Raw genomic sequence first — 23022 nt, forward strand, 5'->3', positions numbered from 1 at the left:
CTTGTAACATATCCAGAAAGATGGTCCCCGTTATTCTAAGCCACAACACACATTGAACCTTCCTCTGCACCGCAAACATGATGACTAATGAGCTCATGCAGCTTGCGTGTCCTTGAAACACAAAGCGCACGCGTTACCCCTTGTGCCTGGCGGTGCCAGCATGTAAGCTTTCCCATACATAAACTTGGAGAGTTTCTCTTTGCTTTGACGTATCGTTCATCTTTCTACCATGCTTTGTTCCAAAACTATGACTGGTTAAAACCCCACCATTATTTTACGGACACTCTGTATATAAAGTATTATTGCAATAATATTAACAAAAACAAACCTCAAATAAAATAAGAAAAACATAGCCTCCCAATGAAATACTTACAAATAAAATACTAGTATATTCAATTTTCACCTGTGCCTGAATTTTTAAATTCAGTTCTAATTTTTTTCTTTTAATATTTTGATTTTTCTAATGGAAATGCCATTATTTTGTTCAATAACGAGTACAGTATATTTGTGTGTTTTCTATCAAGTTTACCATTAAATCTAAATAATAAACATGACATTATACATTTTTGCACTGTTGCTAGCCGAAGCAACATGGCAGAGTCAGCCATATATTACATGTATTGCATAGTCAGTCATGCTGTGACCAGTTAAGCCTTCTTTACAAAGAGCACTACAGGGCAAGAATTAATTACTTTTCATAAATTAAATGTATTAAGATCACATTGCATAGCCTATCTTAGTTGCATTCATTAGCTTAGCTTGTGATTGAAAAGAAAATGGCTCCTGAGAAAAAGGTGCCTTAATTATTTTCAGTTTTGTATCCCTCTGGGGATTGGATAGATTACCATGCAATGTTAATTGAACATTATCATTTGTCTAGCTCTTTTACCTATACTAATTCTAACACTACATTTTGAGAGCACCTCTTCTCTCATCTTCAGGTGAACAAGGCATAAAACCAGGCATTCCCAACCTCTTTGCATTCACAGCACCCTTGGGAATGAGATTAAAAAACTTGGATTTTTCTTCATTTTTAATATTAAATCGATGTAGAATACGTTACAAGGAGCAAGTTAATTTTATTGTCAAATAAATACCTGCTCCAGTACTAATGTTATTCATTTATTGAAAGATAATATAAGGAACAAACATCAGAATAGAATGTAGTTCAGAATGAGTGCATTGATCAGTGTCACCACCTGTTGGGCATGACAATAATTCCCCTAGACCGATCCGGTTGGGGATCACTGCACTAGACAATGGATAATTTTGTCCAATCAACATTGCATGTTAATAAAGAACCATTTTCAGTAACATTCAGAGAATTATGGAACAGATTGATCAAGAGTCTATTGATGTCACCCACTTTTTCTCAGGAACAAGCATTTCTTTCTTTTTAAATACAGGCTAACAAAGCCATGAATCAAATTAAGATAAAGGAACATATTTTGAAATGTGATCTTAAAACATTCTATTAATTAATGTAAGATTGGGTTGAAATTATTAATTCTTTCGTAGAGCCGCCTTCTTAACGAAGGCTCAACTGGTAACAGCATAAATAACTATACAATGCATTCTAATACATGCCAAACTCTACCATATCGCCGCAAATTTAAAAATTAGGCTAGCAACGGTGAAAAAATTCATAATGGCATGTTTATTATTGTGATTTAATGATACAGGAAAAACACAAACACTACAATAAAACTCATGCTGTACTAGTTAATAAAAAAAAGGTAATGGAAATTTCCATAAGCAAATTCAAAATATTCTTTAGTACTGAATTTGAATATTCAAGAAACATGGCTACCAGGCATCCTGTATAAGCCTAACAGTTGGGCTGAAAAGTTCGTAGGCTAACATAGTAAAAAATATTTTTTTGACAAAATTCGATTTTATTATTCAATATAGTTGCCTTCGAGGGCGATACAACGATTATAGCGGTCATACAATTTTTCGATGCCATTTTTATAGTACGATTTCTCTTTAGCCTCAAAATAGGCCTCAGTTTCGGCGATTACCTCTTCATCAGTGATAAATTTCTTTCCAGCGAGCATTCTTTTAAGGTCTGCAAACAGGAAAAACTCACTGGGGGCCAGATCTGGAGAATATGGTGGATGGGGAAGCAATTTTATTACGGTTGAATATCGCTAAACATTGCTCCGAATCATCAAAACGTTGTTGCTTTTGATCGATTGTGAGCACGCGCGGCACCCATTTTGCACACAGCTTTCGCATGTTCAAATATTCATGCACAATATGTCCAACACGTTCCTTTGATATTTTTAAAGTCTCAGCTATCTCGATCAACTTCACTTTACGATCATTTAAAATTATTTTGTGGACTTTTTTGATGTTTTCGTTGGTAACAGCCTCTTTGGGGTGTCCACTGCGTGCATCGTCTCCGATGCTCATTTCGCCTCGTTTAAATTTAGCAAACCACTTCTCAACGGTTGATTTTCCTGGTGCAGAGTCCGAATAATGTTTATCAAGCCAAGCCTTGGCTTCAACAGTACTTTTTTTTTCGCCAAAAAGCAATGCTTTATTAACACACGAAATTCTTTTTTATCCATTTTTTCACAATGACAAAAGCTGCTTCACTCATAATGCTATATCTCATGAACTAATTATCCGGCAGCTGTGAAATTTATACACGTATCTTTTGAAGGTTAGTACTAAGTAAAAATCACATGGATTTAATTCTAGTAACGCCATCTATGAGTCAGCCTACAAACTTTTCAGCCCAACTGTTACCTACCCTGGGTAAGCGTAAGTGTAAAGGTGATACCCATTACCATATCTACAAATAGCCTGTAATTTAGTGGTAAATTCTGCCATTTTTAATAATGCTTATGGACATAAACCTATAGAATGCCCTAGTTTTGTAAAATGAATGTCTAAATACGTAGTTTCAGTCACCTAGTTACATACATTAATCAAGAAGGTTAATGAACCATGTTCTTATTTAACATTTGTAATTATACCATTCATGGATAGTCCAACGAACCATTTCCGATAAGGTTAGGTTAGGCAAGCATACTGGGGGAAAAAAAGGGGTTAACACTGATAGGGGCTTACATCATCAAACGTACGCAGCATGCAGTTCACGCAGATTTCTCTTGAGAAATACATATTTTCCTGGTCAAATAGATTCCACGATGAAAGAAAATACCTCAACAAACGTTGGAAAGCTTGCAGAAACTCATTTCCGTAAGTAGTTTCTTCTGTAAAAATGAAGAAATGTGTTTCCGATATACGGAACTGTTACCCAAATTACTGGTATCAGCTAAACTCCATATTTGCCGAAATCCTAGTAGAAATTAAAATTACATACCTACTACCAATAAACACACCTACAGTAATACATACCCACTAATGTTAAAGGGCATACCTCTGCTTTTGAAAGAAAATCTGCATTTATTTAGCTATTAGCTAAACTTTGTTTTAATATATATATTACAGCTCTTAATGAAACTAAGAGCTCCCTACACAAACAAATGTCACCTGGTGACAATGGTAATGATAAATTTTAAGCTATCTCATGTGAAGATAATGATTGTGTAATTATACTTATGAAATGTCAAAACTCTCTCCTCCCATGACTTAGAGTAATAGAACATTAATTCTTAAAATACTTGCATTTTTGGAGAAAGTCCCACCACAATTTAAAATGGTTAATGCATTTGGTAACACTTCCATATAGTGGAAACTGATTTCTTCATTTTTACAGAAGAAACTACTTACGAAAATTACTTTCTGCATCATCGTTGAAGTTCCTCAATGTGTTTTATTTTGCCGTGTACTATTTTTTTGCGTGAAATCTTTTTTTTCTATAAAAATATCTCTCCGACATGAAATTCCTGTTGCTTCCATACGTCAAGCATGGTCCATGAGTTTCATGACGTAACCCCCTGTCAATGTTACCAAAAATGCCTTTTTGTTGCAAGGTTTTTTATTTTTCAAAAATTCAAACTATGTTTGCCTAACCTAACCGAACCATACCGGAAATGGTTTGTGGGGCTAATGCCAATGGTTTGTGGGGCTAACAACAATGGTTCGTGGGGCTAACATCGATGGTTTGTGGGGCTAACATTGATGTTTTGTGGGGTTACCGCCAATGGTTTGTGAGGCTAACGAGGTATTAGCATAAATTCAAATCTGGCCACGAAATTAGGTATTTTTCGGTGAAGAAGGTTGGAAACACTGCATACACACTACAAATCGACAAAATACTATTATTTTCGTTAGAAATTCATTATTACACCTAAAGAAATGGGAGCGAATTTACAATATAGAGAAAGACTCCAATTTTGTTAATTTTCGGTATACTAACTAATTTTGACCTCCTAATGACGAATCTGTTGAAAAAAAAAAACGGGGGTCACGTCTGAAAATTTGAAAAAAAGTCGATTGAATTTTTATATATATATATATAGGTGTATATGCGTAGTTTTACGAACAAAAATGTAATCTCCTGTCATTGTGTCCAACCACGCCGTTGTTTTACAAGAAAATGATTTATGATGTTCAATTCTAGTACGATCCCTATTCTTTCGATGAATTTAGGGGTGAAATGAGTGCTAATGGAACCTAACCTAACAGGGCTAACCTAACCTCGTGTGAATGGTTCGTGAGGCTACCCGTGGATGGTTTTTGGGGCTACCCGAAGATGGTTTGTGGGGCTACCCGTGGATGATTTTTGGGGCTAAAGTCAATTGTTTGTGCAGCTACCCGTGAATGGTTTTTTGCACTAACAAACAATTTTTCATCAAAATGTACAATTTCCAGACGTGACCCCCGGTGTTTTTACAACAGATTCGTGATTAGGAGGCCAAAATTAGTTAGTATACCGAAAATTAACGAAATTGGAGACTTTCTCTATATTGTAAATTCTTACCAAGAAATGTTCCGCAATGTAGAATTGTACGTTAGCAATGTAAAAAAGTGTGAAAGAAATTATTTCTAGATGTTTACACTATACGGAAGTAGTACCATGCATTTTAAATTGTGGACAGGTCAAACTGAATGCATACTTTCTAAATAAACAAAAAAATAAAGGTTACACTGTTCTACTCACTTTGTTGCATAAATAATATTATCTAAAAAACCAGTTAACAAGTAATAAACATACATGTCTTAGCAGCATTGATATGTGAAAAGCTTTACAATTTTCCATGTTATGGGGACACAACCCATCTCTAAAAAAACTAATGTTGCACTCGCAGAGTGGTATCATGATGGAGAGTTCATCTGATTTGTAGTGTACTAACTTTCCATCATCTTACATTCTTATTTATATTTCATGTTCGTCTGAACTTTGGCCTTTGCTCGAGAGATGATTGTACGTACATGCCTGCATCCATTTTCCCATATATGGAAAGCAAAATTTCTCAAGAAACAAGTTTAAGCCCCAGATTAATTTCCTGCCACAGAAGTTCATAGAATTATTCCTATTTCCCTCTTGCATATGGTACGTGATAGTATTTTGATTAGATGCATTTCTTGTCTAAAAGTTCCAAAATCATGAGAACGGATGATAGCAAGTTTTCAGTTGACTGTACTTCACAGGCGGTTAAATTTGCATTCTAAAGAAGTGTTCCACTAGTTGAGCAGAGTATTGAAACAATTATTTACATCAGCGAGGAGTTCAATTTCTGTGAAGGGATAGAAATAGATTTGTGATATCTTTTAGATGAACATCTTAGAAGTATAGGATAGTACTTATGTCAACATGTAAATTTCAATTTTCCTCTTCATTAATTCGAAGCTTCCTTCATTCCACAGAACATATTTAAGATCAGGTTACATAAAAACACCCCCTTCCCTACTAATCAAATTTTAAGTGATTCTTGCGATGAATATTTTGTGGCCAATAGAAGAAAAGCTTACCTTAAGGTCTAATGACGACAGCGACAAACTATTTGTTTCCTTCTCTTATCACTTCTATTAACAACTGCACTTAAACAGAACAAATCCTTGCAGAAAACAAAATCAGAATGTCCAAAACACACTTGTTGATTTTTCAAATTGATGTAGTGAATTCTTTCCTACTTAAAAGGTAATGACTGTAATTATTCTATGGTGTGTCAATTGCTACCACATATATTTTGCTACACTTTAGTACGTTGAACAGTTCATTCAGAAGGAAATTTCAAGATACGTTGGGATCGCCGATGTTAGAAGTTTTCAAGGTGGGTCTCTCAACGTGTTATGTTTCTTCAACCAATACTTTCTAAACCAAAAGGGTTTTCAATGAACGACATTGGACTTGTGAGAGTGAACCGTCCCTGTGCGCAAGCGAAGTCAATTATTATTTCACATCACGAAGAAATCCTATTACGTTGACTTTGACTCACTAGTAATCAACAAGCGAAACCTTTCCTTCAAGGTCTTCCATGGCATATCATTCAAAGCAGACACTGCTGCATTGCTGAGGAGAAGAGAAAAATAAAGCTGCACACATACTCATGCAGTCATGAAACATTAAGATTACTTATTACAAAAACTGACAAAGATATGCGTAAGATTATACCTTTTTAACAACTTACCCAAGTTATTCAATGGAGCCTTCCTCCTACGCCTTCGTCTTTCACATTGATAAATATTTCGCTACAAATATTATCTTTCAGTTAAAAGTCTATGCTTGTTCAACTTATATCATATCATTTCCCAATTATTGCATCTAAAACATATTTTTCTCAAATGTATTTGTTTAAAATTATTTACACTTTCCAAGCTCTCGCTCCCAATCAATCTATGCTTCCTCTGTTCCTGTTGCCTTGTTGCTTGTTATCAGGCGCTGCCAGATACGGCCATTAACGTCTGGGTCAGGTACAGATCGGAAAAGCCTAGATTCACACCATCTTAGCATTTAATACTTCAGCTGTTGAACTGCTCCCTTTTCTGTTTTCTGTCTGTATGGAAAATTGGAAAGAGTATTCAATTCAGACAATGCATAACACTACTAGTGTACAATTCTCATGAGTGCAGCAGAGGCGCAACCACGAATTTTTGTCTGGGGGGGGGGCTAGTAACAGGATAAACATACCAATAATAATAATAATGTTAATACTAATAATGTTATTATAACATTATTATTGATTTGCTTTATTTTACTTCGCTTCTTGTGCCACTTTTGGCTAATTTGCGAAGATGGGGATGAGTCATGGCACTTCGGGTTGGCCTTCTGCAAGTCCGGACCTATACCCTTTGGACTACAAATTGTGGTCCAAGCTTCAGGAGATGGCTTGCAAGAAGAGACATCCCAATATTGAAAGTTTAAAGCGGTCTCTTTTGAAGGCAGGTGCTCATTTTCCAGTCGATGTGTTGCGTAATTCAATTGATGCGTGGCCACAAAGACTTACGGAATGTGTGCGTGCTAAGGGTGGCCATTTTGAATATTGATTTGTGATTTTGATTTGTCATGCATCCATTTCAGTAATGTTATTAGGATATTACAATATCTCTCAGCATTTTGTATCAATTTACTTAAAACTTTGTGGCAGTATTTATGGTAAGACTAGGTACATTCTTAGAGTAACCTGGATATTAATAAAACAATGTTTGACGTTTTTTTTATAGGAGGAGTTTATACATTAACCTCTTCGACGTCTTTTATGATTATAAGAGGGCCCGCACCATATATTAAAACAAATACATTTTTTTTATTTTAGTCTATTCAAAATTAAAATTTGAAAACAGTTTTTTTTTTTTATTTTTTGTGGTGCGGGCCCATAGGCTTCAGCCTAGTTAGCCTGCGCGTAAATGCGGCCCTGTACCTGAGAACAATTGTTTGTTCCCTATCTCATGTTGAAACCAAAAGCCACACAAATATTGTCGCCTTTTCCGAAGACACTACCTTAACACCTTTGAATTCAATGTTATTCTTTTCAAAACCGGAAGTGTAGTCCCCGCCCTCGCCAAAGAAGCACAGAAATGTAAACATCCGGTGAATAGCGAGTGATGTGCCGTAGACTATAAGTTTACGTCTACATGCGTTGTCTACGCGTAATCTACACGAAGATTTAATTGACTTATAGTTTACATAGTCTACTGTAGACAATGCAAACAACAGGGAAGAAAGAAATGCCAGTGGCCTTTGAAACAGAAAGTATTTTTTTCTTCAAACATGTCGATAGTCTGTGGTCTGGGCCTATAACCAACTTAAGACCATCCGACGTAATCAAAGTTATCGAATTTTCACTAACGAGGGGAAAAGGGACTACAGGAAGAAAAACAATGACAGCCATAGTGAAAACTGACATTATTTTTTACACTGACAAAAGGGGAAAATATTTTTGTGTCTTATTACTGTATAGGAAAGTGCATGTGCCTCTAAAGCAGATTTTTCCACGTGTGAAATAATGGAAATGGAAGTAAAACAAATCTTGTTATTCTACGGACATCGCATTTTCTTTTTGGTATGTCGCGACAAGTTTATTTTGCAGTTCAATTAATACGTAGTGAATTGGTTGAACGTAAATAAATACTTAAAACACTTTATTTCTGGATAGTGGAATACTTCACGCTCTGTATGTCCGTCCATCTGCTGATGCTGGTTGCTGCTTCTAGAAAGATGCGCGTGCCTTGAACGGAGAACGCCGAGCGCCATGTTGTCTACGTTGATTACGTAGATTACATAATTTACATAGTCTACATTGTCTACACGTAGAATGTAGACGATCGTTGTTTACGCGTAGACGCATATCACTGCCAGCCCTCATTTTGTCATATTTTCCTACTTTTGACATTCCTTTTTTTAGGAATACGGGGCGATAGGGGGTTATAACCTCGACCAACCCCCATCCCCCTTGGGCACGCCACTGAGTGCAGTGTATATATTACATTCTTCCATGTTGTACCGTGCGTTCATTTCGATCTTCAGCCGAGATATCGGGTGAAGCGTGACGGGCGGCGCTGGCGGAGATGCCGACATTTGCAGCCTGTAATGCCCGCTTATTTTTATGGACATACGCAGACATTTATATAAATATTGCAAAAGACGAGTACTAACCTGTGTTATAACACGGAAAAGTTATTCTGTAATTCATCCAAATTCTGCCCTTATATACACAAATAAATACGCTTGTGAAACGATGTTAAGAACCACAGATAATAAAACATTTTAATCATAATTTTGACCAGTAACGTCCTGCTTAAGTTTATATCCTTGAAAGAGTTTTGTGTCGATGGGGATCGTTTAGAAGTTTCGAATGTGCAACACCGTATCAAGATTACGCTGCAGACGAAACCGTTAAAAGTCAATGGTTTTCGTGAGCTTCCTTGCAATCCGAAATCTCCGAGCTCGAGTTTATTGTTCCTTCGCGACTAGATGAAGACAGAGCTGTGAATATAGTGGCGAGCAGATCTAAACCAAGAGCGTGTTAATTTCGTACTGTGTACAATAGTATTATTCTTGGTTACTTGCAGTTACTTGTTTGTGTTATTGCAGTGTGTGTGTGTGTTGTGTCAGTGAGACGGTTGGAATGCCAGCCGCAAGGTTCACGTTAGAACAAAAAAAAATTAAGTATGACACTTACATGAAAACAGACTCGTGTCGAGACGTGTGTAGGCAATTTGTACAGAAATTCCCAGGAGTTTCACCTCCACATAGAGATACGGTTAGACATCTTGTCCTTAAATTACGAGAAACTGTATCGTTAAATTTTAAAGCACCTAACCAAAAACGACGGATTCTAACCGAAGCAAAACTCAATCAAATTGGTGCAGCGTTAGAACGTTCTCCAAACAAACCTCTACGCCGTGTTTCACAAGAGGTGGGCGTGTCAAAATCATCAGCACATACAGCCACTAACCCATACAGCACACGAAGTCAGAATCATGTTTCTGAAAGGTTACGAAGTCTCATTTACATAACATACTTCAGTGTTTCCCTGTCGTGGTTGCTTTAACGTTGCGTGTTGCTTTCATTTTTGGAGCTCGTTACATCTTACACAGGGATCTTTCGGGGAAGTTACTTGCGATAGCTGCCTCGTTGCTTCCCATCATCCACTGCGCCAAAGAAGTTGAACGACGCTCCGCACCGACGAAACCAAACACATATGAGTAGCGTGGTTTGAGCTTCGTTTCATGGGACAATCGTCTTTGTAAAGACAGAGGTAAGTGTATTAATATTTACTTTTTTAACAGTAGTCTTTTTTACGACGAAAATACAGCATTCCCAACATTAAATAAATTAAATATAGCCTACTATTAATTCTGCTTCCTCCATGATTGTAAACAAAGTCAGTTTCAGATTAGTGCGAAAAGTATGTTACTTTTATTGTGAAATTAAAGTGGTGTGTGTGAACATACATATTAATATACATATATATATATATACACACAACAGAATTACTTACGTACCGTGTAATTTATTTCCTATTTCTACGTGTAACGTAATCAAGCATGTAGAGTTTGTTATCGTTCTGCCGAGCGTGGCTGACTATCGCGGGACCGTTTACCCACTGTACCCCTCGAGAATTACGTCGAAATTTTTTTAATCGACAGATTTCAATGTTTTATGTAATGTAAAAGTGGTTCCAGCTTTAGAAAAGCACAAATAACGGATATATTTGATACCATAGAATGGCACACGTAAGATAAAATCTTAAATTTCTAAGTATTTTCGCCACTTTTTGTTGGTAAAAATTGTTTGTATGTACAGTAAAATAGCGAAAGAATACGCCGAAAATGACTATCAGTACCAAACCTAACAATCGTAACCTAACTACGTAAAATTATAGCTGCTTTTGTGGAAAGTCGTTTTGGGTGCTATATTCACTTGCGTGAAGCCTTCGGACTGCTCTGCTTCACAGTAAAGTAACATGCTAAGGAAACAAACGTACTTTACTTCACAATAACACATTTCCGAGAGCTAAAATCAACTAAAAACGTTCATAAACAACAAAATCTTCATAAACAATGCAAGATATTTCACTTTCTTTTGGGGTACAGAGGGACAAGGGTACCACTATTGCAGTGAACATTTCCAGCGCGCACAAATAAAATAACGTGGAAGAATACTGCAAAGTGTTCCTTTGTGGACTGCTGCTAATGTCACTTGACGTTGGTATGAATAATTATTACACACCTAAATGCTTTCATTGTTAGGTTAGGAAGCTCAAATATGGGGCTGTTAGCATTAAAATTCTTCCGTAAATACAATGGTCTCACTGCAGAACATGGCCTGCTTTTTTCCTCTAAATAGACAAACAAAATTTATATCCCCTGAAAGTACGTACCTTCTACTTCCATTTTCCGGTGTTCCTTTTACGATTACTATTATATTATTGCGCGTAAAAAACGTTTTTCCTGCTACTAAAAGCAATGCATTTCTCCATTTGTTCGCGTCCATATTGTTTACGTGCTCAAGTGTTGTGTGATAAGTGAGACCCTTCATTTCGCTGCATTCGAGTTGATTTGTTGCTCCGGATTCCATCCACAGATGCACAGTTTCTTTCATTATTTCAGACGAGGAATGCTTACAAGGTTAGGCTAGGCCTGTTAGGTTGGGTTCCAATAGCATAAATACAATGAAAAATGGTTTTCGTGCTACTAAAAGCAATGCATTTCTCCATTTGTTCGCGTCCATATTGTTTATGTGCTCAAGTGTTGTGCTATAAGTGAGACCCTTCGTTTCGTGGCATTCGAGTTGATTTGTTGCTCCGGATTCCACCCACAGATGCACAGTTTCTTTCATTATTTCAGACGAGGAATTCCTACAAGGTTAGGTTAGGCCTGTTAGGTTAGGTTTCATTAGCATAAATACAGTCGCTATTATTTAGGCTAAGTGAACTAAACCTAGCTACCTAACAACATAGGCATTTTTTGCTTTCACTAGATTTGTGCAGGAATATGCCTTTTCCTTCGTTGCTACGATTTCAATACCACCCAACCTGGACACGTTTTTCTGTTTTTTTTAAAGAAAAAAAATTTTTCACACCTTAAAACTTACTTTTCCCGATTACTAACTACAAAACGTTACCAAAAAAATTATTAACCGCGTTCCTCCTAAGCAGCCCATATTCTGCAGTCTTACCAATACAATGCCTGCGATGTAGATATGAAGGGGTATTACATTCCTAAATGCATTTGTTAGGTTAGGCAGGCCAGGTTTAGGGCTGTTGTGATAGCAATTCCATATGCTATTCTCATCACCTGGTGATGAAGCTGTGGCCTAAATATACACCTTTGCTTTTACAGTATAACCCCCCCCCCCCATAAATTTTGCACAAAACTTACCCTATTCTTTGAAAAAGAAAATTTTCTATCTTTCCTGTGTATAGTGAAGAGGTGTAGAATACCTTGTACCATATAAGTTGTTACGTTCCCAGCCTATATCTAAAAATATTCACGTTTCAACTCATTCATTCTGCGATATTGTTACAATGTGTAAATTGAGGGCAGCACCATTGTCATGCAGTTTTTACACACTGGCTAGATGAGTAGATAGCAACAGCTATGCCTGCTTCGAGATATGTGCTGACATGTAACATACTGGTACTGAGCTGATTGCTCACAATTAAATACAAACTAAAGGTTAAAAGATTAAAAATCAGTAACTTATGTGTGTGAGCATGAGATTTATCAAACTACGTTTCGAAGGTTATACTACCTCCTTCTTCAGGTTGAAATGATGTTTTGAGACACCCGACATGGTGCCTCGTCGAGAAAGTGATAGTTGAGGATTTAGGTTAAAATGGTATAGGAAAGACACTTTCTAAAAAATAATGTTAAATACACATACTAAAACCGTGCAATACTCCATAAAAACAAAAGAACGTTCAAGGCTGATGAAGGCTCGCCTACCCCGAGCACCGATCGGCACCTAAATCCTCAACCATCACTTTCTCGACGAGGCACCATGTCAGGTGTCTGAAAACATCGTTTCAACCTGAAGAAGGAGGTAGTATAACCTTCGAAACGTAGTTCGATAAATCTTATGCTCACACACGTAAGTTACTGATTTTTAATCTTTTAACCTTTAGTTTGTATGACATGTAACAAAAACCTTTTTTGCCCTTTTGTATGCATAAACCTGAGCTGCCTAACCTACTCATGTGTGCATCCTATCTATAGCAGAAATAAATATGTGAATAGTATGGGTAAGTCAAGTTTAGGTTATTTCTGATAGTAGATGCATACGTCAGTAGGTTAGGCAGGTCAGGTTTATACATACTGTATAAAAGGCCCAAAAATATTTTTGTTACATGTTCGCACATGTCTCCAAGCTGTTTTTCCCAACTCTATTTTTGATTACATTGCTTGCAAAAAAATAATTGTCACATTCTTGCAAACTTATGCAATCAGACTTTGTTTTAAAATATGGATGGGATCTACAACATGCACGAAGTAAAATTGTAATGTAAATTATTTTTGAATCTCGATTCTTGTTACTTCAGCTCCTTTGGTGGCAATAATAAAATTAGCCGTCGATAACACAAAATGTACACGACACTCTTAATCAAAATTCTGTTTACATTTAAGTATACAATTATAGACAAAACAGACATGGTACTGGCTACCATAGCTCTCTGAGAAAGATACAGCATGCCATGACTTGCAGTAGTGTCACAGTGGTGTGGCTGGTTACATGTATATTATTACAGGGTATGACTTAAGATGACTGGACCCCTCTCCGATTTTCTTCATCTTTGGCATCTGAAGTTAAAATTTGTCGGAAATGTCTAGAAATTGCAAAATAAGCGAAAATAAGGCGTTAGTTTTCAGAATGAAAACAGTCTATTTTCGCAAATTTTTTTGTTTCACAAGCAAATATATATATATATACACCTGATACTACTACGACACAAAATTTTAACTATGTTTGCCTAACCTAACCACACGTCAATGGTTCGTGGGGCTAGCATCAATGGTTCACAATTATTTTGCAATTTCTAGATCCAGATACTACCACGACACGAAATTTTAACTATGTTTGACTATGTTAACTATGGATTGACCATATCATATGTAGTTAGCTTTTCCAATATTTTCACCATTAATCACCACTTGGGTATTTTTTCTGTCAAAACTTAATTTCTAATTTTATTAATTCTTTACTTGCACCAGTCGTTAAGTTACTCAGTTAGGCTTATCACTTGTAAGCAGAGAATGCATGTTTTCCTTTCATTGTATCTGGCAGTACCTGTTTTTAAATTTTGTGATATATACGTTTTGAGAGCCAAGCCATAACTGTTTTAAAAAAGTATGTTCTCACTCATTTTTTTTCTCCAGTCTTTTGAGGATGGAGGTATGACTTATTTTCTGGTGAGGCTTGAGATGCCCTGCATACATAGGCATGTGGTTAAAATCAAACCAAATTGTTACAAGGAAGGTCAGCAATCAAGGAGAGGAGAATATAAAAAAATTCAATCAGTTTTATTTGTTTTAAACATATGTGCAAGCATAGGTGCATCCAGGAATATTTGTATGAGAGGGGTGGGGGGTTGTCAACCAAATGAAAATGTGAGCCTGCTAGTTAGGTGGACCTTCGTGGTACAGAATGGTTAATATGTAGTTATATAAACATCATAGCCAGGAACATGCCTCTTATAAAAAAATAATTAAAAAATACACCTAATGTAGTTCTTATTCTCAAGCAACAATTTTAGTGCTGGATGAATTGAAAGTCCATCAAAAGGGTGCTACGATTGATAAATGCTGCTGTGCCATTCCAGACAATTCAATCCTATTATTTTAAAATGCTACAAGGATGAATAATTTTCCATTATTAAATTGTGGGGGAAAAGTAATTTGCTGTAATGGTAATAATGGTCCCACGGTTGGTAGGGGGGGGGGAGGATGAATGTTCAATTGCAATGTTATGGGGGAAATGAAACATTAACTCCAACCTTGCATGTGGGGTAGGTTCCACCACTACCCTTTTTATACTCTACATTAATTCCACTATCAGTCACCCAGCAAAATAATCCTGTCAGTTCATTGTTGACTGTTGCATGTAATGGTTGTGTTCGGGCTGGGGTAGAATATACCCAATGTCCAAGGTTGGATTATTGTTTCTGCAATTTGTCTTCTATGCACTACCGAGCATTTCACATGTTAATTCATAAGTAATTTATTTGACTACTCATCCACATTAGGAATCCAATTTAAATAGAAATAAATTACTACTGATTTAATTCATAAAATTTCTTCTTTTAGGGACTGTTCACCAACACTGGCCAAATGCTAGAGCAAGAGGTGTCTAATATGGCAGAAGTGGCGTGTGCGGGTCAAACTCGGAAACAACAAACAAAACAAGTAAGTTATAATGATGTAATGGAAACTGGGATAATTTTCACTTTTTTACTCGCAAAAGTCATGAAAAGCAATACACTGATTCAGATTAACATATTTACACTGCAGTTACAGAAACCTAACCACGAATTAGATATTTGCCGGGCTTGTGGTTGTGCTAGTTTTAAAGTGTAATCTACCATCACATTCTCCTTGATTTACAGTGAGAACATTGGCATCAGCAAGATATAGATATCTGCCATTGCTCCCATCAGCCATTGTTCCTCCCACCAGACAGCTTGCTATACCACGTTTGTTACAACCTGTCCCGGTTCCCGCGCTAGGCGATCGCTGGCTTCTCTCCGTGCTGGGGAAAGTCAAAGCCAGGCAGCCAATTAAAATACGCAACGTCGGAACAGCGCCTACGTAAGCGCCTCTCTTCTGGCTTCCATTCGCTCCTCGCTGCCCAGCAGACGATTTTTTCCTCGTTTCTCATTGGCACCGAAACTGTCGAGCGCTCCCTAGCGCGGGAAACGGGACAGGTTCTACCAAACGCGGTATAAAGGCATATATAGCAAGAAAACTTCGTGAAACTTTTTCCCTCCATATGGCAAGCATAAAAATCCATAAAAAAATTAAAAAAACATTTTCGCAAGCACCCCTCCGCCCTAGTTGTCTCACTGTCACCATGTTAAACTACATGAGCATCCCCCCAACTAACCCCAAGGCTCTTATCAAACATCCCTCAGCTAACATTTTCCACTTCAAACTCAGAATCCAGAGACAGTGAAATGCAAATTTATTTTCCAAATCAGCCTTGAAAAGTTGGTTATATTCACCTATGATTATTCCTGTTTGTCCTTTTGGGTGACTTTCGCAGAGCATAAGAAAGTGTTCATTGCGGTTTGAAGTGTTTTTTTTTTGTTTAGGTTCACTTTACGCACAGATAAGCTAATTGGGTCTAGACCTACAGTTTAAAGTAGGAACCGAACTGCTAAATGCCTCCACCGGAAATTGAACCTGGAAGCCCTTAATTACAAGGCAACTACGTTACCACTATGCCATCAGGGAGGTAATAAAGTGTTTGTGTTATCATTTTTTATGTGAGATGCAGAATTTTTTCCAACAATGGTTTTGGTTCTTTGAGGAATTGTACAAACATACAGAGCTCATAATTAATTTCTTTTCTCCCTTTCCAAAATTGTGCCTATTGTATTTTTAAAGCACAGACATTAGAAAAAGAAGTCTCATTTTGGCACATCTATCCCTTCCCTTAGATGTGGCACAGTGGGTTTGAGATGTTTGATTGAAGGAATTGCTGTAAAAGTTTTGATATAAATGTATAGAATTACTGTCATTCCATGTTTGTTTTATAATCTCATAGAGTTGAAAGTGGTCGGAAAAACTGGCTTTTTGGGGGGGGGGGAAACAAGTTTTTTTCTCCATAGCTGTTTTTGGTTGAGCTTTTTTACAAAAGTGTCTGAAATCAATGAAAAAAAGGAGTTGGCAGTATTTTTCCTGTTGCATGGTTTTCGTATATCTCCCTACTGTAAAATAGGCACTCATTTCTAAATATAAAATACAATTTACAATATGAAATTTGTAGCTAGATATAAACAGTGTTTTCAAAAAAGCTGGTTTTTTTTAATGGGCTGCTCTTTCTTCATATTTCGGTAGGCTTATTAAATATATCTATGTAGTATAAAAATATTCACATAACTAGAGTAGTTTTGTGTGTGTTTTTAATATAACCTAATAGTATGATATGATTTTCAATGCTTGAATTTGTTATAGGATCATTTACATGAAGCAAAAAAATAATATACTCTATCTTTTGAGAATCTAGTATGAAATCTCTCTACATTAAAGTTTGTGTTCAGTAACATACAATTGTATTCTGGCTTTCCAGTACATAATGTATAATTTGGTTAAATGGCGGCTAAACCTGGTCACGGAGCAACTAGTGATGTAATTTTGCTACTTGTTGCAGTGGTTCTCACCTTTGAGATCACAGCCCACTACATTTATTTATTATAAGTCGATGTCCTGATCCCAAGAATTTCATTCATAAATACATTTCTGATCTTTAAAATTTGTGTAAATTAACATGCACTCTCAATGAATATTCAATATTAATATATAAACTATGGCATAATCATAAAGAGTAATACATAGTTCAATTATGTATAGGTTTGCTGTCAAATATGAAATTAGATTTAAATTAGTTGTCGACCCCTGGGTGCAACGGACCTTTTGTTGAAATGCACTGGCATTAAAACTGAAGCAGAAGCAAATAAGACTGACTGCAAATTGCAAAAAAATATTTAAGACATCAGGACTGGACCTACAGTTTGAAATTAGATCCAAAGCACTCTGCCTCCATTGAGGATTGAACCTCAGACCCCTTCTTATTACAAGGCAAGAGCATTTACTTTTTATTCCATTTATTATTATGAAAGGTACCTTATATAAAAAGCTGGCCTTTTTCCAACAACAGTACTTGCAAATTGTTCTCTCTGATTTGCAGGCTAAACTAAATCTTAATCTCGGATGAAGTAGCTAATAATCTTGTTAAGTATAGAGAAAGAACATTCAGACCGTAGCAACGCATGGTAGTGGGGGTGTCACATTGAAACCATTTTATTATTGAATCACTGCTTCCTTTGCTGATTATATGTGGCTAGTTATTTATTAATTATAATAATTACAGAAATTACTATCATGAAGAAAAAATAATTTCCAATTATTACATGAGTGTGTCACATATATTTTATCATTCCCTAAAACTCGCAAAACCGATGACATTTTTATTAATGATTTTTTTGTTTGTAGAAGTGCAGTTGTTTATTAAATATAATTATTACAATAATTACCATCATTACCAACTAATTGTACACTGTCACTGGCATGAGTATCTCGAATGAGATGCATTCAAAGATGACGCATGATATGTCCCCCAAGTGCATTTTGCCTCCTAATTACATTACATTTATGTTTTTATGAGCAGAAGTAATACAGAAATATTGGGAACATTCCAGGGAACCATGTAATTTATTTTCAAACAGTTGAAAAATCTAAAAAAATAAGAGGTGGTTGGACTGCAAGCCCCCCTCCCCCTCTTCCTCGGTAAGCTAGGATTAAAATTGTAGCTGAACCACTATGCAATATGTGCCCACTGAGATTGGCCAATATATGTCTCTTGGCTGCTGCATCATGTAAATTTTTGTAGCTAGTTGTAAAATATGTGACTACAAACCTGTAAACTCATAACAATAACTTCAAGTGAAATAGGTTAGCTGCAATTGGTAAAAAGCCAAAATTTCTGTTATTTTTTCTTTTAAAAAAAGCCTACTTTTTATCGAAAAAAGAAACAGTTCATTCAAAAAGCTAGATTTTTTGCAACTCTATCATCTCACAAGAAAACTTGGCATGTTATGCAGTAGGTTGTTGCATAGCCCAGAATGCCAAAATTTCATCTTCAAACATTCGTCAAATCACAATTTCCCGATAACTTATTGATCACTTTTCACATTGTTGCAACGTTTTTATTTTCAAATTAAATGTCTTGCAAATTTGTGCAATATTCCTGATTGTTGATTGATTAAATTGACTTATTTTACTTTGTATTTCTGCCACTTTTGACTAATCGCAAAGATGGGGATGCTGAAATTGATGAATGGACACTCACAAATACCTATGCCAGGTTTCGGTCCGGGACCCTTGGCATCATAGCATGTTGTGATAACTACTCCACTCCACCATGGAGGCAGCTGGAGTATTCTTTCTGTGATGAAGTTGGTTTTTATTGTTGATGAAAGTCATCTTTGTTTAGAAGCCCTAGTGTATCATAGGTATTCTTTCGCAGATATTATCACACACAATATATTTTAGAAATAAAATTGAAGTTAAGAATATTTGGTATATGGGAACTAGAAGTTTAAAAAATGTGGGTTGTTGTTATTTTACTGATGCAAAATATTTTTCTTTAAGTGAAAGTTCTGACGAGAATGTTAATTCCGAATTGATATTACACATGACCGTATTTCCTTTACAGGAAGGAACTGAATGTTATTCCACTCCAACATGAGGGTATATTGCAGAACCTGCAATTGAATTCTTCTGAACTACAGATAAAAGTGTATTTAAACAAATAAAAATAAAGGGTATATTTTATGAAAAAAATGTTTTTTTCATAATAACCATAACCATATGATTGTAGAAAACTTCTTACATCACGTGGCGGCAACATATTTGTTAAAACACTAAAATCACACACTAACAGCACGATAAAAACACATCGGAGTTCTTCGAGGACAGACCAGCCCTGAAGATGACTCCGTGAAGGAGTCGAAAGCTTGGAAGAACTCCGAAGTCTTTTTATCGTGCTCTTAGTGTGTGATTTTAGTGTTTTAACAAACCATGTAATGTATGTGTAATTTGTAGACTTCAATGCTGACATGAATTGCTTGGTTGGTTGGTTGATTTGGTGTTTTAAGTTCACTTTATGCACAGTAAGTCTAATCGGGACTTGACCTACAGTTTAAAGTGGGATGTGAACCACTATGTGCTTCCACCAGATATCAAACTCGGGATCCTTGATTACAAGGCAATGAGGTTACCACTGTGCCATCGGGGAAGCCCTTGGACATGAATTGTGCCTGAGCACTCACTGGCATCATAACTATGTCAAAGTATGTTTATTTATATTTGTTTGGTTGTTATTGTTGCTTTAAACACACTATACACAGATATGTACCTCCACTGTGTATCGAACTAGACACCCCTTGATTACAAGGCTCTCATTTATATTTGTTACAGTGTAGGCTCAAACCGGCCAAACATCATAACAATTGTTTGGCGTGTTCTCATTTTTGTAATGTTACTGCACAAAAATTCCTGAAGTTTAACTTTTATCCATTTTGCATTTGTCTCTTGTGAACTGGTAGTTTTCCCCAGTTTTTTTTATTTTCTTACTGGTTCATTAACTGAATCTCTTTTCATGGTCAATGTGTGTCTACATTCTCCAATTATGTAAGTATAAAAGACATTGTCTTCCAATTCAGGTTACTTTAGGACCCTTTACATGATCTCCAGAGGTATTTCAAGTTTACAGAATAATGCATAATACTTCACATTTAATATTATTAGAATGCAGACTTGTCAAGAATTTCAAGTAGGTACGTACAAGGTTTTGATAAACTACAAACATGTGTGCTATTTAATTATTTTATTTGAGATGAAAGGCTGAAGTCACGTCTTGATTCTGTTGTAATTAACAGGAATATTACAAAACAGAACAATATGTTACACCAGATTATACCAGAATTTACACATGGTAATTTTTAGTATATGGAAGTTATATACTTTAAAACCACATACTTAATTTGTAACATTTGGAATATTGCTGTGTAATACTGATAGTTTGACCACTGTGTAGGTTGAAAAACCATGGAAGTTGAACATGTTATCCCTGAGAAATGCAAACAGAATTGAATTTTCAGATGACCATGATGTTTTACATCCTGCCAGCCTCTCATCAATTGGTAAAGGGGATGGATAGCGACTGGAGCATGATGCTGATAACATCACTCAAATCCAATCTTCTTCATGACATGGTGTTACAAACCAGGGAGAGCTTTATTATAGCATGTAAAACAATATTTTATACAAATTTTATGTTATTTTAGAATTTAGTGATTTAGTTGTCAATATTTCATTTTCACTCGAGTTTCCTTATCTTTTTTTATTAGCTCTACCTGTTATCTGATATTAATGAATTAATATCCAGTACTTTTATGCAGTTTTTCTCCCCTTATATTAATTGCGACACTTAAGATATGTGGTCAATTCATGAGAGGTAAAATAAATACATTTAGATATCTTGCCTAAACCTAGTTTTCTAAGTAGAATCTTGTGAATTCTATTTTCAGGAAATGATTTACAAGCTAATATTGTAATAATTTTTGAAGGGGCTTAACCCCCAATAACCCCCCCTCAAATATGCCATCCATGAATACATGCAATATAACCACAATGTAAAATACCATTGCAGTAATGTAACTGAAATATTATGCAACCTAATGGAAATGTCTCTGTAATGTCGGTAATGTTACATTTACATGTTTCTGTAACATTCTCAATGTTGTGTTATGTTCGCGGACATTTCCACATTACTGAAACTTACCCGAAACATTTCTGTAATTTTCTGCAACATTGCCGCAATGTTACAATGTTTCACGACTTACGTGTTGCTAACGTATCTGAAACCATGTTGTGCTGTATGGGAAGCTACTAAAATTAAAACCGTACTCTTATAACACAGTTTAGTGCTCGTTTTGCAATATTTATATAAATGTCTGCATATGTCCATAAAAATAAGCGGGCATTACAGTCCGCAAATGTCGGCATCTCCGTCAGCGTCGCCCGCCACGCTTCTCCCGATCTCTCGGCTGAAGATCGAAATGAACGCACGGTACAACATGGAAGAATGTAATATATATACAGAACCGATTAATGATCATTTAGGTACAATAATAGCATATAGTGAATACTTCGTACATGATAATATAAATAGTATAATTCCATTTTCTGTACAACCGAACTCTCTTTGTTAACAATTTATGTAATTTAATATTTACAAATTTAGAAATTCATTTATTGAATAAAAACAATGTCGTAATAGGAATTTTGTTAAGTCCCTCTTAAATTGGGTACTTGATTCCATTGTTTTCATGTGATCCGGTAATTTATTATACAGGTGGATACCTACGTATTTAGGACCTTTTTCAAGGAGAGTGATATTATGAGTTTGGATAACCAGATTGTGATTTTTTCTTGTGTTGTATTGATGTACTTCCTTGATACGTTTGGAGAAACTAGACATATCTTGTTTTACATAGCACAGTAAATGTAATATATATAGGCAAGGTAATGGTAGAATGCCAAGATCTCTGAAGATTTTCCTACATGGTTCATTTATTTTCTTTCCTGCCATAATTCGTACTACTCTCTTCTGCAAAATAATTTTTTTTGCACTGTTTCTAGCATTCCCCCAAAATACAATTCCGTATGTTAGTTGTGACTGGAAAAGACTGAAATATGTTATTCTTATTGTCTTCCTGTTTATTATGGTTCTTAAGGTTCGTATGCCATATATGGTTTTGCTTAATTTCCCTCTAGGTGCTCTATATGTATGTCCCAGTTGAGATTTTCCTGTACCCAAATACCCAGGAATTTTATGGAATTTGTATATTTGACGTGTTCATTTTCTATTTTTATTACTGGTTCTTTATTGTTTTTATTTCTTGAATGATGGAATTTTATTGCTAAAGTTTTGTTTTTATTTATCGTCAACTTATTTGTGGGGAACCATTTGCATAGTTCGTTTGAGGTGTTTTTTATATTTGAATTTAGAATTTGTTCATTTTCGCCAGTTAGCACAATGCTTGTGTCATCTGCATATAAGGTAGTTTTAACTGAGGGTAAGTTTGAAGGCAGGTCATTTATGTACTGGCCCTAGAATCGAGCCTTGAGGAACACCACATGTCACTTCTTCTAGCCTAGAGATATGGGAAGAAGCATTGCTATTTGTCCCTTCTACATGTAAGATCTCTACAGCTTGACTGCGATTTTGCAGGTAAGATCTAAACCAGGTGTTTACTATACCCCTTATTCCATAGTGATTTAATTTTTTCAGAGGTTGGTCATGCGATACAGTGTCGAAAGCTTTTGATAAATCAAGAAAGAGACCTACACACTGTCCTCTATTGTCCAGGAGTTGTC

The 23022-nt window shown here is 35.9% G+C and overlaps 2 protein-coding genes across 3 annotated transcripts in view; one reads left to right on the forward strand and one right to left on the reverse strand.

Moving 5' to 3' along the window:
* Positions 1-6820, reverse strand: part of Mo25 (calcium binding protein Mo25) — a 43365-nt gene extending 36545 nt beyond the window's left edge. Inside the window, exon 1 of one of the 2 annotated variants that reach the window (XM_083112354.1) lies at positions 6549-6820. The gene's annotated coding sequence lies outside the window, so the exon portion shown is untranslated. Of the gene's footprint in view, positions 1-5889; positions 6330-6548 lie in introns of those variants that run through there. The other variant, XM_083112356.1, reaches the window with a different exon arrangement.
* The window catches only part of LOC145979564 (uncharacterized), a 420647-nt gene that overhangs the window by 360252 nt on the left and 37373 nt on the right, over positions 1-23022 (forward strand). The gene's annotated exons all lie outside the window — the stretch shown is intronic.

Source organism: Lepisma saccharinum, chromosome 26, assembly GCF_977018435.1.
Source record: "Lepisma saccharinum chromosome 26, izLepSacc3.1, whole genome shotgun sequence".
In the NCBI taxonomy this organism is placed as follows: Eukaryota; Metazoa; Arthropoda; class Insecta; order Zygentoma; family Lepismatidae; genus Lepisma; species Lepisma saccharinum.